Here is a 17,182-nt window from a genome sequence, read left to right on the forward strand (position 1 = left end):
TAATTTGCCCTACTTCAGCTCTTTAGAAAAAAAAGCATTATGGAAAAGCATTCTTTAAAGCATTATTAATCCCAAATCCAGAGAAACACTTAAGGACACATGTGAAGTTAAGGCCCTAAGTAGTCACATTAACATTAATGGGTCCATTCGTACTCTTAACGTCGACCATGGGCTTAAGCGTTTTGCTGGATGGGGCTAGAGTGCTCAACCCCTTCTGGCTGCACCCTGGTTGTTACCAGAATTAACCGGCAGAGCAACCAAATCCCAGCAGAGAGCACTTTACACAGCACTTTACTTTTGAAGTACTACACTGATCACTTTAAATGTAACTTCTAAATTACCTCAGGAGGGTCATAATGGTCTGCACTCTGATGTGGCTAAAGCACAGTAGTCCTCATCCAAATCCCAATGAGAAATGGTAAAGCTTTCAATTGATTTCATTGGTCTGTGATCAAGTCCCATTTGAACAGAAACTGCTTTGATTCTGAACATGGTGACTAATTAAGGATAAAATAAATATTGATAACTTAAGTCTAAAAAGTCTTTGTTACGCATTAACCTCCTGCTGTGCTCTACTCTAGCAAACACAAAGGAAACCATTAATTTTATGGCTGCATCAGGGACGTGCAGCAGAACACGTATTGTTAAGCAGTTTTAGAAACCTCCAGACAATGCCCCAGTGAAGCTTACACACACCAGTATTGACCTTCAGAGAGCTGTCTGTAGAAAGGCAAAAAGATGAGGAAGCCTTTGCACATGCTGCCCCGTGAAAAATTCTGAAATCAATTGATTAGTAGCAACTACAGCTTTTAGGCTTCAGCTGTACTCTCTCAGTTACGGCACCTACAGGGGACTAGTTCATAACCCACTACATAAACGTTACTAGAGACTGACCATGTGCCACCAGTTTGTTGTAAACGGAGCCAAGTGGATTAATGCTTACACACTATTTGGGGCACTGTCTGGAGGTTTCTGAAAATGTTTAACAATACACATTCTGCTGCATGTCCCTGATGCAACCATAAAATTACACACTTGTCCTCTCAAGGCCAGCAGAGTTGGGGTATTTCTCTTAAGCAACCTTTCCTGGTTGTATTACAGAGATTGTGGGCAGCAGCTATTTTACTGAAATGGGGAATATGTCTATCAAACTTCTCTTACTTGCTATATTAGTTGAGGTGATGGTAGAAAGGTGGGTAAGAGCCTTACCGCAACTTGAGCTAGAGATAATATAGATAAATCTTCTTTCCAAACTTAGAAGCCTGGTTCAGCAAGGTACTTAAGCACATATCCAACTGTAAGCATGCATGAATAATCCCACTACACCTAAGGCAAATTTACACCAGGGCTGTATTTGGCTTGGTGCTGTAGTGTTAATAAGGAGCTGGGTGGACCCAAATTACAACCATGCAATAAACCTGTGTTTTTCATCACAGGGCTATTTCCCCTTCTTTTCTAGCCATTAGCCACATGTTAAAAATACAGTCTATGTTAAACGTAGGGGTCAGACCTTTTCAAGATCATATGCTGTTAAGGATAAAGATCAAAGCTGCAAGCATTTTGAAGTGACAGACTGTCTTCTTTCAGTGACTTGCCCAAACAGAGTCTTATGTTCCAGTGGGCGTGAAACTATAACTCCTAGCAGGTAAATGATAAGAAACCAACAAATAATGTTTACTTCATTTTTTTATCTGAAACCCAGAAAGACATCTTCATTGGCAAATCTGCAATGTAAAGATTTACTTACTGCCCCCACCTTTTAAGAATTTTAAAATAATTTTTGTCAGAGCCCTGGTAGACCTCACTGTCACTAAACACTTACCTGAGTGCTATGGTGGGTCGGTGACCACTGGATCCATATGCTCTATTCTCATTGTTCTCTGGGATTCGCTATTGTTTCTACCCTTGGCCCCTAGAGCATCAAGATACTTCCTGCACAAAGCTGCTATTACCTCTTCATGTGGCATTATGCCCCAACACTGATGGTGAGCCCTGAAATACCCCTGTAGCTTCAGCACAAGCAGATCACATTTAGGTTTACATGTTAACGCTTCAGAAGAAGACTGGTACAACATATAACCAGCCAAAACCCTATCTGTATAAAAAAAAATCAAATTTATTCTTTGCTTTGATAGCACAGGAGATTTGGAGATTAGGGCTTAGATAAGAGTCCACTAAGGTATCCAGAAGCCTTTTCCTGCATAGCTCTGCCCCAAAAAGGCATTTCTCCATTACAAGTCAGCTTGCTTGGCTTGAGCTGGTCCTCCACTAACAGGACTCCTCTCACCTCTCCCCCAAACACACACCAGTTATCACCCCCTCTTCCTGTGTGGCTGAATATCTCCCCAGTCTATCTAACCACATTCATACCTTTCTCCCGCTGCCAGGGATTTTTCACTTCCCTTTTCCTGAGTGAAGTAACAGCTTCAGCTAACTCCTTCTACCAAGGGATTCTCACCTGAACAAGAGACTCCTTAGGGCTTAACAATCAACTATGTCTCTGGTCTGGGAACAATGTGACCCATGCTCTTGACAGCAAATGGTTGACTCCACAGTCCCAGGCATAAAAGATTTCCCAAATAATAACTAGATGTCCCCCTTGTTGGAAGTTACTTTCATTGCTTTGTACTAGCATAACTGTCAAAACAGTCCTTTGCTCAAACATAGAGAACTACTAAAACAAGCCAAAAGAATTTGAGAGAGGTTTCAGAGTGCAAAAGGGAATATATAGTCCCTTCCCAGCAAACTGCCATCATGCACAGAGCACCTTGCAGGATTAGGTTTGATCCTGCAGTCTTTCCTCCGAGGAAACTCCTGCTCAAGTCCAGGGGCAAATTTTGTTTGCCTTAAGCGTGGAATGACATCATTAAAAGAAAAGCAGTTGCCCTTTTATCTCTTAGCTTGGTTTTCTTGCTTCCTCATAAAACAGAAACATTATTTTCTCCCCCCCTGCACCCCTACCCCAACCTTGCTTCTTTCTTGTTCTTCAAGTATTTTGTTATTCCTATTTCAGATCAAAGCCCTGATTGAATTTTTGTAGCCCACAACCTGATTTTCAGATCAATTAGCTCTGAAGGTGATCCAGTAAATATCCGATATTGGATCTTCTAGCAACTGCACATGTGACATACGACTACACTGGTGTCATCTACACTTCAGTGTACACCAGTAGCAGCATACCCCCTGAGCAGACTGGAGCTGAGCCAAATGGCACTGACAAAGGTTATTCAATTTGTTATTTAAAAACAAAATCCTAGTGCAAGTCCACACAGGCAGGCACATGCGCTTGCAGCAGCTCAAATAGCGGTGACACAAATTTGTGCAGGAGGTTTGTGCCTCAGCACACGTGCCTGACCATGAACTTTGGTGTGGGGCAAATTGTGCCACTTGGGGCAAACTGACTCGCCCCGCTCCTCCCAGATCTTCAGCTGGGTGGAGTTAGAGGCTGGGGCCACACCTGTTCTGGCCCCAGCAGTGTAAAAAGCTACTTGCCCTAAAGAGCTTTTGAGGCCCGGCCAGTTAGTATCTGGGGACACTAGCCCCTTCTGCCAGCTGGACTGCTGAAGCAGCCCTAATTTAGAGTGGCCCCTGCACCCTCTACCCACTGCAGTAGTCTAGCAGTGGGATCGGCTGCCAGTTGTGACCTGTCGCCACCTGTGACAGCATCCGCCCCCTTGTACCTGTGGCCCCATGGCTGCACACCTGCCACACCCAAACAGGGACCACACAGCTGCCTGGGCTGTGGTATGGGCACTGCTCTAGGCCAGCTACCAATGCGCCATTGCTGCACAGTTGGCCTTCAGGTGGCACTGCTGTCATCTCTTCTGGTACCCCCACTCTGCCATCTGGGCAGCCGCTGCCTGGAAGATGTGCTCATTGTGGTGGCCCGCTTTGAACTGTTGAAGCATGGTCCTGGTCCCAAATGGCCAGAAGGTCAGCCACCTCATCAGCCCTCCAGCTGGGTCCCCAGTGCTGGCCCTGGGCAGGCTCCTCTGCCCATGTCCCACCACTTGCCTCACCAGCAGGGATCCTGGTGTTCCCTATGTAAAAATTGCAAATTCTCTGATTAAAAAACCCCAAATTCTCTCATTAAAATACCCAACATCTGCATTCTTCCATGATTAAAATGAAACACCACTATATATAGAGAGAGAGAGCAGTTGGGCAATGTTTTATTGATATATTTACAATTTTAAAGCAATTTGGAAGCCTACCAGTGTTTCTATCATCATAATAAAATAAATTTGAAATATCTGTACACTTTGGCATTTACTTTTGGTTTTTTTTCTCATTGAAAAAACAGAGCTGCCCCTGCAGCTTCACTCACCAGGATGTGGGGACAGCTGCAGCTGAACCTGCAGCTTCTTTGTACCGCTGAGCAGCACTGATATGCCAGTGCCCTGCCTGTGCCCTTGCCCCTCACTCCCAAGCCACAGCCCTGCCAGTGCCCCTCACTCCTGACCCACACCCCCTGCCTGCCTCCCCACTTGTTCCCTCCCAGCAGCAGCTCCATCCCAGCATCAGGACATGAGTCCAGGTACAGCTGTCCCACTGGCTGCTTTGTGGCTCTGAGCAGTGCCAGCCCCTGCTGTTCTGCTCCCTGTGCCTATGCCCAGGCCCCAGCAATCCCCATGCCATTCCTGGGAAGCCCTTGACTGGGGCTCAGGGACTGGGCTGGGCAAGCCCCTTCCCTTCCAGGCCATCCTCCTCTGGCACAGGCTGTTCTAAGGGGAGTAGGGGTGCTCCAAGCCCCCAACCCCCACCCCCATCTCTCTGTCTCTCTCACACACACCCCTGCAGCCACCCCTGGCCCATCACTTACACCCATAGACCCACTGCCACTTCAATCCCCCCTACCCATCACCCAGCCCTGCTGCTGCCTCCATTCCTCCCCCCAGCTCATCACACCCACAAGTGGTTCCTGGGACCAGGAACACCCCCAAGCCAGGGCTGCATGTCCCAGCACTGGTGTGGGCACAGGGTAGTGTTGCAGTGTTACAGTTGCCCCTGTGGCCATGGCTCCTGCCAGCGAGTCCTATCTTGTCTGGTGGCAGGATGCGAGATTTCTGGGGGGGATGTGGGTTTGGGGGAGTTTATGGGTGGGTGTAGGGGTGGGTGTGGGCTTTGTGGGGGGTGAGGTTGGGGAGGCCTATGGGGGAGTGTGTGAAGTTTGTGAGTGGGCTGTGCAGGGGGTTCGTGGGTGTGGGGTTTGTGGTTGGGTATTGTGGATGAGGGTCAGGGGTTGCGGGGGGTTGTGGGTGTGTGGTTTAGGGGGACTGTGGGATTTGTAGGTGGGAGTGTGAGGGGTTCATGGGCGTGGGGTTAGTGGGTGAATTATGGGGGGACTTCATGGGGAGACTGTCGGGGTGGGCTGGGTCCCCCGCCTGCCCCCCATGGCGCACAGCACCCGCTGCAAGAGCAACCAGCAGCGGGCCCTTGAGGACTCATGCTCTGTTGCAGTTACAGCCCTCCAGTAGCGCGAAGTATCACCTGAGACCAGGGGATATGTGGGGCACACGGAGCCAGGCTGGTCCACTGGCATGTGCCTTTAAGCAAGACCAGGCTGGCTCCTGCTGCCACCCGGGGCTCCTGGCACTGCAGGCAGGAGCTGTGCACTATTGGGCTGGGCTGGCTTCTGTCTCCACGTGCCCGTCACATCAAAGCAGAAGCTGGCCCAGCCCAATGGCGCATGTGCTGGGAGCCCCAGGTGGCAGCAGAAATCGGTTTGGTCTTGTTCAAAGGTGCACGCCAGCGGACCGGACCATCTCCATGAGCCACATGTAGTTCTGGGTCTCGGGTGGTGCCGCACGCTGCCGGGGGGCTGTGCCTGCAGTGGGCCGTGAGCAACACGAGGGCCCTCTGCTGGCTGCTGCTGTGGGGCGGGGGGCAGGTGGGGGACTCACCCCTGCACAGTCCCCCACTACCCCCACAGTCCCCCCACATCCCTGCTTACTGGGGACAAAGCCTGTGTCTGTGCCACTGCTGCTAGCCTTGTCCTGCTTCTACTTCTTCCAGCATGCTGAGGCAGCATGCTGGAGCAGCAGGCGGCAGGCATAGAGATGCTCTGGCCAAGTGCTAGAGCATCTCTTTGGAGGACTCAGCCTCCAGTTGTTTTGGGGCACACGCCAGGAGCACGGCCTATGTTGCTTTTTTCTGGCGTGTTTTCTTTTGATACTGGGATTTCCCAGGATCAAACTTAGAGTCCACACTGCATATTTTCAGCACAGGGAACATTTTTTTGTTCCTGGCATGCCTCCTGCAGCATCTCAATCTGCTTGACATGCCATAACAGGCACGTGCTCGCTCATCTGGATGTGGCCCTAGTGCCTAAGAGGCACCAAATTAACCGTCTTGTTCAAAACCTTCTGCTTGCCAAGCCAGAAAAATCCTTAACAGCAGTATACCCTGTGTCTTCATGGCACCCTCCAATGGCCATGTTTACAGTTGATTACTTTTCACGAAGAGATGTTTGCTTACACTAGAGAGGTGACCACTGCTGGCATGAGTTCTGTTCCACCAATGGCAGCAATTGTGAACACACCTACAGAGAGTACACCCTCAAAACCTGAACTGAGCAAGGTCAAATGCTGCGATAGTTAAAAATAGGTAGTTTGTCTAATTCAGGGGCCGGCAACATTTTTGGGCAGAGTGCCAAAAATACCCGCAACTTCAGCTTGTAAGCTGTTGCCATGTCGGGTGTGGGGCGCTGCAAGGCAGCACAGCCCTAGCCCCTTCCCCATCATCATGTGCCAAGCAAAATGCCTTCATGTGCCACACTCTTGCACCCATGCCGAGGTTTGCTTACCCCGGTCTAATCTATTTCCACTGTTACTACGAAAAGGTAAAGTTACGTGAGTGATCGGAATAGGAAATTTTATGACAGAAGAATGTGGGCATAGCCTGCTTCAGCCCCATCCTTTAGGAAAGCGGGGCTTGTTCTGCTCCCATGACCATTTGTTATTTGTCCTGCTGCTGACACTGCCAACAAAGATGACAATTAGAATCAGTTGTGATGGTCTAAAGTGAAGAAACACAAGCTGCAAACTGAACTGAGACCACCCGTCCTGTCTCACAGAGGGAGGGCTTCAATTCTGAAGGTATATCATATAAACAAACCTAGCCAAATAGTCCTTATACAGAGAAAAAACAGCTAAAGAAGTTGTGGTTACCAAATATGCAATACTTACAGTTTTTACAAAACACTTGAAAATGTGGACTCAAACTACCAGATAAGCAAGGGACACATTTTCAAGTACATAAAATATAATTGTGCGTCTTTGTGCAAGGAAAGTTTACGTATGCCTACATTCCTTCTTCCTTTTTAAAAAAAAAAATCCATCATTCTCATATGCCTATTTAACTTGAACTTTTCTATTTTTCCGATCTCCCTGCTGATATTTTTGGTTTCACAGCAATTTTTTTTAAAGTTTCCATTCAAGTACAAGCACTTACATTTGACCTACATTAGCAAACACTGGACATTAATCCTACTGTGCAGGTACTAATAACATGGAAGAAAACAACATCATTAAAGTCCTCTGTCAACCTGCTGATGATTTATTATTGACAAACTACTTCCTGCTTTGTTTTAACATCCGACTTTACTACAAGTGCTACTCGGTAGTAAGAGTCAATTCATCTCCTCTCATCTATTGCCTGCAGGGCAATTTAGTTTAAAGTCAAACCACATGAAAGAAGCCAGTGTTTGTCTGCATTTACAGCTATACAAAAAAAATGCCATCCAGTGTGACAGAAAGGCAACTTTTTGTAGCTGTCTCTGATAATAAATTGGGAACTAATCCAGGAACAAATGAATGAGTGTGCTACATGCTGCATGTGGAAGGAGAAGGCAGAAGAAAAAGTGCAATGAAATCATCAAAGTTGAAAAAATTTCCTTGGTAAAGATCAAAGAGATGTAAAGCTGGTGGTTAATAGAAACGTTTTCTTAAAACAAGGCAGAAAACTCCCTTTGAAGATGACAACAGCTGAATGGAGAAGAGGAATCCAGTGAATATGGTTCTTGTAATAAACAGTTGAACAAAAATAATGTGGATTCTTAAATGTACATATATAGTCAAAGTATTGCGAGTAACACTATGTAAGTCTAAGGCAAGTCGGTCGCAATCAAGGTGACTTACTACCTCACCAATAGCCCCTTGCACCTGCCATTTCATAAATGAAAAACACAGCCAACCCCCCCCGCAAAACCTAGTATGAAGAGGATCTATCGTTTTTATATGCTTAAACACATTCCATTGCAATCAGTGAGATATTTGCCTTGACTTCAATGTAACCAGGATTTGGCTCGCTTCCTAAATTGCAATCTTCAGCAGGAAAACAACTTTACAATGGGAATTTTCAGCTGGGCCTGAGGATGATCAGCTTCTCTCAGCTCTTAGCAGCGTCAAACACAATAAGTGAAGTTCACACTTGTGTGGAGGGACAGCACAAGACCTGATTTTCATGGCTTAAATGAGACCTTATGTGGTTCGAGAGGCAAGGATTTCTTAGGATGATATCTTTTACTGGACCAGTTATGTAGCTGAGATAAAGTTAGACAAGCTTTCAAATGCAAGACATTCTTCACCAACATTCCTCTAGCACCGTTTCTGAACCATCGCAGCTACAACATCATTCTTACACTACTTTAACTGCTGCACTTTTGTGAACTTCATCTGATATAAGTAAGTAATTTTTATTTTGGGAGACTCTAAGTAGAGCTAGGCCTAATAAGCTACCAGCAGCCTATTTCTTTTCCCTAGAAGTTGGATATGCTCCATCTTTACAAATGGATAGTTTTGTGTTAGAGAAGTGGTGAACCTCTTCAGAGTGCTGGTATCCCAAGTCCTGGTCGAACTTACCCAGTGCAACACTGGCACAACTGCTGTGTTTGAGTCTCACCATACCAACCCTTGGTCCAAGTAGACTGCATCATTTGCCGTATCTAGCATGCTTCCTGGGCATGGAAGAAGTGGGACCCCTTCACAGAAGTAAAATCTCACAGCACAAGATGTCCTAAGTCTCCAAGACTAGTGATAATTCCATGCTAGCTTTCAGCAAATCCTTTCCCTCTAATCATGAGAGCTCTCTGAGTTTACTATTAATTGTTTCAGGGCAATGATTCTCAACCAGGATGCCATGGAATGTCACACATTATTACATGTGCGAACATGATTCACAAGATAACCTCAGAGATTTCATACCAGAATCCACTGTAATAAAAACATCCTGCCCTGTTGTGGTCTTTCTATGTTCTTTGTAACAGAAAAAATGCTCTATTATTTCTCTGTAGTGAAAAATCTTTGGAAACTAAGAGGTGACATTTTCTAAGGGGTGCCTTTAACCTAAAAAGATGTAGAACCACTGCTTTAGGGGTACAACCAATGGTTGAAGCTAACTAATACAGCTGTGATGCTGAACCAGGATGCCTCAATGCTGTGAGATTCTTTTAAAGTCGTCACACAATGTTAGCACTGTTAGATGTGCAAACACCTGCATAAAATTCACAAGATAAACCCAAAGATTTCAAATAGGGATCCCTAGTATCAAAAACATTCTGATTTGTTATGGTCTGAGCTTTTTGCAACAAGAAATTGCTCTATCACTTTTCCATGGCCAAAAAGCAAGTGAAAGCTAAGAGCTGGTATTTGGATACCTTGAGTTTAGCAAGGTTGAGAATTACAGCAAGACACATGGTATAGAAGAGCTACAGAAGCCATTCACTCTTTACTTTAGCTGGTACAAGGAATATACAGATCTAGACAATACAGCAAACACACCTGTGCACATTCTGCAACTCCTAAGGAGTTGAGGATTGCCCCTTCTACACATGGTTTCTCCCCTGGATCCTAAGGCCTCTCCCTGTCTTTTGCAGCCAGTTTCTTCCTTCCTCAGGTGGTTCCATAGTTATAAAAGCCCCTCCGCCACAAATGTGTGCCCCTCAATTCCTCCCTCCTACATCTTGCTTCTCCTTCAGAACATGGTGTACCTGTTCTCTTTTCTTTCTCTAAAATGGCTAAAGACTAAAAAAGTTATATATATATAAACTTTTTAGTGGAGATAAATATATACTCACACACATGTATATGTGCATGTATATATATGTCCATCGTTCACATTAATTTTTCAGACGATCTTCTCAGCAACCAGCTCAGGTGATCTATTGCTGGAGTTCATACTTATACAACTGGTCTACCTGGGGCAGTGGTCCAATTCTTTGTTCAAAGTCCTTCTATTTGATGGGAATCATCAATGGTTAATGACCCTCATTGTTAACCTTGTGCAGAATTTCTTGTGTTTCCTCCTCTGGACTGGAGCTCAATATGGAAGTAAAGGTCAGCAGCAAAGGACAAGCCTCACTTTTCAAATGGAGTTCACCAGTCTGACACAGAAACACACAGAGTCCCCAGTAGCAATCAGAGTTCATAAGCTGTGCAAAGCCCTTGAAAACTGTATGCTGCTTAGTTTTATTTGGTGGAATAGCCTCTCATTGAATTTATACCTTTCTTCCCAAGAGGAGGGTGTTTTGTTGGGAACCTTCTGGATCTCTGGGAGGAATTCACATTGGTCTTACTGTGTGGTTCGCTCTTTCAACCATAGGTACTAAATTCTGGATCAGGAAGTGGATGGAACATAGGTATCCTTTCAGTAATATATACTGGGCTATAACCATATCTAAATATTGTAATGACGAGAAGCAATTGGAAACCTTAATATAGACCGTATGAAAGCTAATTGTTAAGTATCTTTATCACAGGAGGGCGGTTGGCAAGGAGGGCATGGAAAAATGTAGTAGGAGAGATGAATCTACAGATTTTATTAGCTTATGCATACCAAGAAGGCACCAAATTGAATAGTCAGATTTCACTTCACTATCTAATAGCAGGCATCTAGACATATCTTTGAGTGGTAAAGGATTTCCATAGAGAGTTAAATGAATCGCTTGTAAAAATACCAGCAGTAAGGTATAAGTGAAAGGGGCTGTGTGAATACATTCAGCTCAGATCAACACTTCAGTATTGCCATGACATTCTTGCTAATATGATTCTCTTATTTAAACCTAAAATGGGATGGGTCTTTCCAATTTTAACAAGTTTTCAAGAGGGTACTTGAAAAGTCAAATAATTATAGTTCCTCAGAAATACATCACCGAATTCTGCACTGGCGTTTTGGATCTGACATTATTAACAAAAAAGACCGGAGAATGTTGGTCTTGTGATATTGTTTCCTACCATTTATGGTCTCAGGATACAAGATTCAGATTTCAAACAATCCCCACCAAGTTCATAGGTTTTGGAGCATGTATTTTTAGATGGCATCTGTTATAATGCCAATGCCAATACACCAGACTTAAATTTGGAGTCTATTCTTGCCCCTTCAAAAAACAAGAATAAAGGGGTGGCAGGAAAGGGGTCAAATTGTGAGGCTGTTGGCGAAGATCAGTTCTTGTTTCCCCAAAAGCAATAAGCAAATGTAAAGATTCTCTAGCTGGGAAATTCTTCTTTTTGTTCACCCCCACCCCAAACTTACAGACAAAATATCCACATGCACATTATAAAATCTAACTATCTAGTTTTCCTCAAAATGATTGACTCCCACGAAGGCAGGGAGGTTTAGCAATTGGTCCTGGATTAAAGACTTTCAATGCTGATTTGTCAGGCTGAATCTAGTCCAGGCAGCATGTGGAAGTTGGTACCTTATGTTGGTTATTTGAGGGCCTCAGGTCAGTTCTTCATGTTTTACTGCAGCAAGCACACACAAATGAAGTAATCAGAGAAACAATCAATCAATCTCACAAGAAAGTGGGAGGATGTTTTAAGTCATGGCTGAATACTCTGAGTTATGTAAATCCCTATGATGAACCATCAGAAATGGCATATCAGTATAATCTGAGCAGACAACAGGAGCCACTAGGAGATGAAGAGGTGTAGCTTACATCAGATTTCCCCAGCGGGAGTACAGTTATGAAAGATGAATTACTAATACAGGCAGCATCCCTTAGCGTTTAAAGGGAGGTACAGAATGAGGCTAGTAACTCAGAGAACGAAGGCCATCTTATATCAACCTTTTGCAACATTGCAATTCCTGCGGCTCTGGACGCAAGGCTTCCACAAAGCAAAGCAAGCACCTCTGCTCCATAAGAAGGAAAGGGAATATGGGTAGACTTGACCTCAAGCCATTCATCTCCTACCCACAAATCTCAGGCCATCAGCTATTGAGCACCAAGGCTACACACTGTTCTCTCTTGGGCTTCTTCCATAGCATAGCCTCAGGAGCCCCCAAATTGAAAAAAAGAAAAAGGAACACATTCAGCAAAGAGCCCTCTGCTCAGCACAAAGTGGATGAAGGCAGCCTCGACCTTGTGTCTGTGACCCTCCTAGCCACTCAGCTACCAAGCACCATGCCTACACACCCTTCATTCCCAGACTCCTCCTGTGAAATGGCCCAGGGGGTTACAGCCTCCCCAAAATAAAATGTGCAGCAGAAAGAGCCCCAAGCCAAGGCAGCCAGAGGACTTGAACCCAGGATTTTGGGGTGGAGTAACAAAAAGGCTTACTACTGGATTATAGCAGCAGGGCCTTAGGGCTTCCTTATGCTCTACCTCTTGTTAAACTAGCAGTCTTACAGGGAAATGGGTCAGGCCAAAGGGGATGCGGGATGGAAAGCCAGCCGTCCAACCTGGCACCCAGGCATGCACTGTTCTGATGGGCTCAGGAGCCCATCTGAGCAACACTTGGGTTGAGGGGAGCAGCATTCACGAGCCGTGCTGGTACCTCAAGGTCTATAGAAAAACATTTAAAGCTGTGTCTATGTCCGAATCGCTGATTCTCCGAATCAGCATTGAATCTTCAGATTCAGAATCAGGGACAGTGATCCAAATCAACCAATCAAATCACTGTCCCCAATTGGAGCCAAATCAGAATCAAATAGGGCACGTTTCATACGCCCCTAGTGCTGGGACCTCTGCTAGCAAGAAGGGTGCAGCAGAAGCCTTGACCTCGCACCTTTTCCCCACCAAACAGCAACGCCCAGCCCCTGAACCACTACTGAGCACCACAGCTGCATTCCCCTTTCTCTCACACTCCTAATGTTGAATGCCCCAGGGGTTACAGCTGCCCCAAAATTGAAAAACAGAGGTCTGCACAGCTGAGTGGGCTCTCAGCCCAGCAAGAAAGCCTTGAACTTATACTTTTTGTTCTTCAGCACAACGCCCTTCCCCAAGGCTACTAAGTACCATACCTACCTACCCTTTTCTTTTGGGCTTCTTATGTGGAATAGACTGAGGGATTGCAGGCATCCTAAAATTGAAAAAAAAGCCATGAGCATCTGCAAGGCTCCTAGCCAAGGCAGCCAGGGGACTTAAATACAGGAGTTTCGGCTTGGAAGGCCAGTGGGCTCACTACAGTGCTACAACTGCAAGACCCTGGTCCTTTCCCCAGATACCACCCCTTGTGGGGCTGCCAGCCTTGAATACATGCCCCTTTGTCTCCCCAAGAAAATACCCCTCCAAAGCTGCACGTCCTTCTCTCTTGGACTACTTACATGGTTGGTCCTGAGGTACTGCAGTACCTACAAACCTCTAGAAGCAAGCCCTGCAGGCATTCTGCCAAGCAGGAAGGCAATGTGTGCAACCCCTGAACCCAGGCTATTTTGCTTCCCAACAGCAACACCCAGCCCCTGAGCTACGAAGCACCAGCACTGCATTTCTTGCTATTTTCATATACCTTTTGTGTACAGCCTTGGAGGGGTTAATGTGCGACACGTAGGCTGCTACCCAGCCACCATTTGCCCAAACACTCCAGTTGCTGCTCTAGTGGGGGTTTCTAGGCTCCTCTGTCCCCATCTTAGCTTTTGCTTCCTGCTTCTGCCCAAGAAGGTGGGCCAGGATAGCCCACAGCACTAGGGGAGCCTACTGTGCAGTGCAGCATGGGAGCTGACTGGGGGCTGCCTGCACACATGTACTAATGTGGCCCTCAGGGCGTGTAGCCCTGCTACAATGGCCTGTGCCACCTGCAGCTTCCAGCCACTTGTAAGTCAGGCAGCTCTGATGTAAATCGTGTATGCAGCGTACACACACATGCATGCACGCGCACACACACACACACACACACACACGGCATGTGCACAACATTTTTCAACCTTCTAGTCTTAAAATCAGGCTCATAAATATAAATGACTGCATCTCCCCCCAGTCCCCTGTGATTACTCAGCACCTTTGAAATCCATTCACTCACTTAGATGCCGAAGTATGGATTTTAGGCCCTTTCAGTAAGATCTCAATGCCTCACTCCTTTAGCTCCTTTGAAAATTGCAGCCGGGTGCCTACCTGAAGGGCATTCAAGTTAAAAAAACATTGCCTGCTTTTTTCTTTAAAATCCATTTTTTATTTTTGATGCTGTCCTTCCTTTTTTGAACATCTTAACTGTCCAGGGCTGTGTCTTCCCTATCTTTCAGTGAGAAATTATGACATACTCCAGATATGTGTATTAGGTCATACACATGCTCCTTTCCTAAAAACACTAATTATCCCCAACATTGGAACATAAGACGGTTAGTGACATCTTCCAGTATTTGAACTGAAAGAACAGTTTTATCTCCATGGGAGTCACACAGACACAACACAAATGTTTGTCTTATTCCGTCTCACTAGTTAACAAGGACCTTATAGTTTTCAAGGGAATAGATTACAGGGCTGTGTCAGAATTGCCAGCTTCCTGGAAAATTTGCAGTAGACAACTTTAGACAAGCTAAAGCTAGAGGAAACACCCAATCAGTCATTGCCTGGGGAGTTTTACTAAGGGCAGTACTACTGTGGATTACTACTACGAAGAGAAGAGAGTAGATAAAATGGGGAAAAACTATGTAGTAACAGGAGAGAGAATTATCCTTCTCCCAAACTGCACATAATCAGGGGCTCTTTGAAAATAGCAATAATTGCCAATTAATCCCATTCCTGGTTCTCTAATGATATCATTCTTTTCACTATTTCACTACGGTATGAAGACCCTGAAGATCTCATACAGCTCCTTTTTCATTCTTACTGCAAATAAAACCCTCATCCGGCTAAATTCTAATCTTAGCTGCACTGGTGAAAATCCAGAAAAGCTGTTTTTTGCCACAGGGGAGGTTCAAAACTAAGTTTTGGTCTCATAAATAGAACTTTACTACATGTAACCCAAGTTCATTGTAAGTGGTCCCATTATATTTTGCTGGTGAGGAGAAAATAGTCCTTTCATTCAGTCTACCTACTAGAGTTGAATGCTAAGCACATCCGATACGGATCTGAAGAAAACAGTAGCCATGTGAAAAAAAACAAGATGATTGAGGCATCTTGGTGCCTCAGCAAGCTCTCTTTTCTCACGGAGCCATTGGGTATAGAACTGAATGAAGTACAGTAGCTTAACATGCACATCATGAGTGTGTGCTGTGCCACATTTGCTGATTTACGAACTCGTTTTGTTTGAGGGGCACTTAGACAGCTCTGACATTTACAGCTCTCCAGACAAATGGGAAAGAAAAGAATAGATTCTATATCTTCAAGCTACCAGCTGCTGGTAAACGTCCACTCTGGGCACAAACAGACACATGAAATCAGGAGATCACAGTTTCCCGGACTCTGTCTGTAATGAAAAAATGCCAAGAGATCAAATATATCAAAACAAACTAAGGCCTAAAAATGTAAAACCACTGTTTAGGTAAGAAGTGATGTCTCTTCAATGGAAGGTCATATTGCATTGACAATGCTTTCTATTTTGATCCTATGTAAGCGGATTTGAAAAAAAACTGCTGAGCTTCTGTGGTTAGCAGCCACGTATCATTTACTGAGCATGCCCTGGATATCCTCAGACACTTGAGCTGAAGGGGTTTTAGGATGTTTTCCCAGACTTTAATTGTGAGAACAATTTTGTCTCTGCGTGAGTCAAACACTGTGCAAATGTTTATTCAGTTAAATGTCCCCTTTTTACTAAGGGCCATACAGTTTTCAAGAAAATATCATGTACAATGTTACTACGGGCAGAACATGCCAATCCCATTAAGTTTTAAGTGTATTAAGTTACATTATTTCCCATAGGTGTGACTGTTATATTTTAATGTGTCAATTCTCAAACGTCACATTCTATATAAATTAGTAAAGGGAGTCTTTTTTATAATTATGTTGTCTCTGATAATAACAAGCTTGGGAGGGAACCATTTCATATTATTATGATTTGTAATTTCTAGTACACACAGAGCTAGACTACATAATATTTTTAGTTAATGCAAATTATAGATTGATGCAACTTTTTCTACCTTTGAAGGATGAAAGGGGGCTAAGAAAACTATTAAATGTGTTTGCCTGTTTTAGCATAGCAGTTGCCATGCTATAACTGTGCTGTTTAAACTATAGGCTTTACATCTAATAAACTAAGAGGCACATTCTATTATTTTTAATCACAGTGAGTAGTATCTGGAGTTATTTTTAGTCACAATGGAGTACATCCTGTGAATTCATGATCACTCATGGAAAAAAGTGCTGCCCAAGGCAAATAAGAGTATAACAATCTGTCCCAGAATATTTTAGAAAATGGATTCCTGAATCAGTGGAGAAAAAATTAAGTTACTAAAAAATCACATTCTTGGCATCTAAAGTCAGTGGGAATTGTAAATGGAAAATGAATTCAAGATGAAGAGAGATATGCTGATAAGACAGATTCCCCAGACATGCAGTACTTGCAATTCTTCATTTCCATTTAACTATCTTTGACAAAACACACATCACTATTAATTTTGTCCATGGTCATCTCAAAACTCCATAAGCATATACAGCTACTTCAGTAATAGTGATTCTTATCAATTTTTGGCACAGTACTGGTTATTTGCTATAGTGTGAAACACAGCTTTTACTTCTTTGTTTGTTTGTTTTAAATCCACTTACTGGAAAGGAGATATTAGAGTAGCATTTTACTTGGTTTTTCACCTACCCTATTTTCTACCTATTTTTTCAAATCCACTTAGCAGATAAGATTTTTATTTGTGTCAAATAACATGGAATAGCTGGAAAAGCAAAATAAAGGGGGATTGAGAGGGATAAGAGAGGAAGAGGGATAGAATGTGGGGCAGAAAAGAAATGGGGGAGACAAAAAAGATAGGACAGAAAGAAAGTAAGAGAGAAACAGGTAGATTGAAAGAGAAAAACGGGAGG

This window comes from Crocodylus siamensis, chromosome 6 (assembly GCF_052110815.1).
Source record: "Crocodylus siamensis isolate JL-2025a chromosome 6, ASM5211081v1, whole genome shotgun sequence".
Taxonomy (NCBI): domain Eukaryota; kingdom Metazoa; phylum Chordata; order Crocodylia; family Crocodylidae; genus Crocodylus; species Crocodylus siamensis.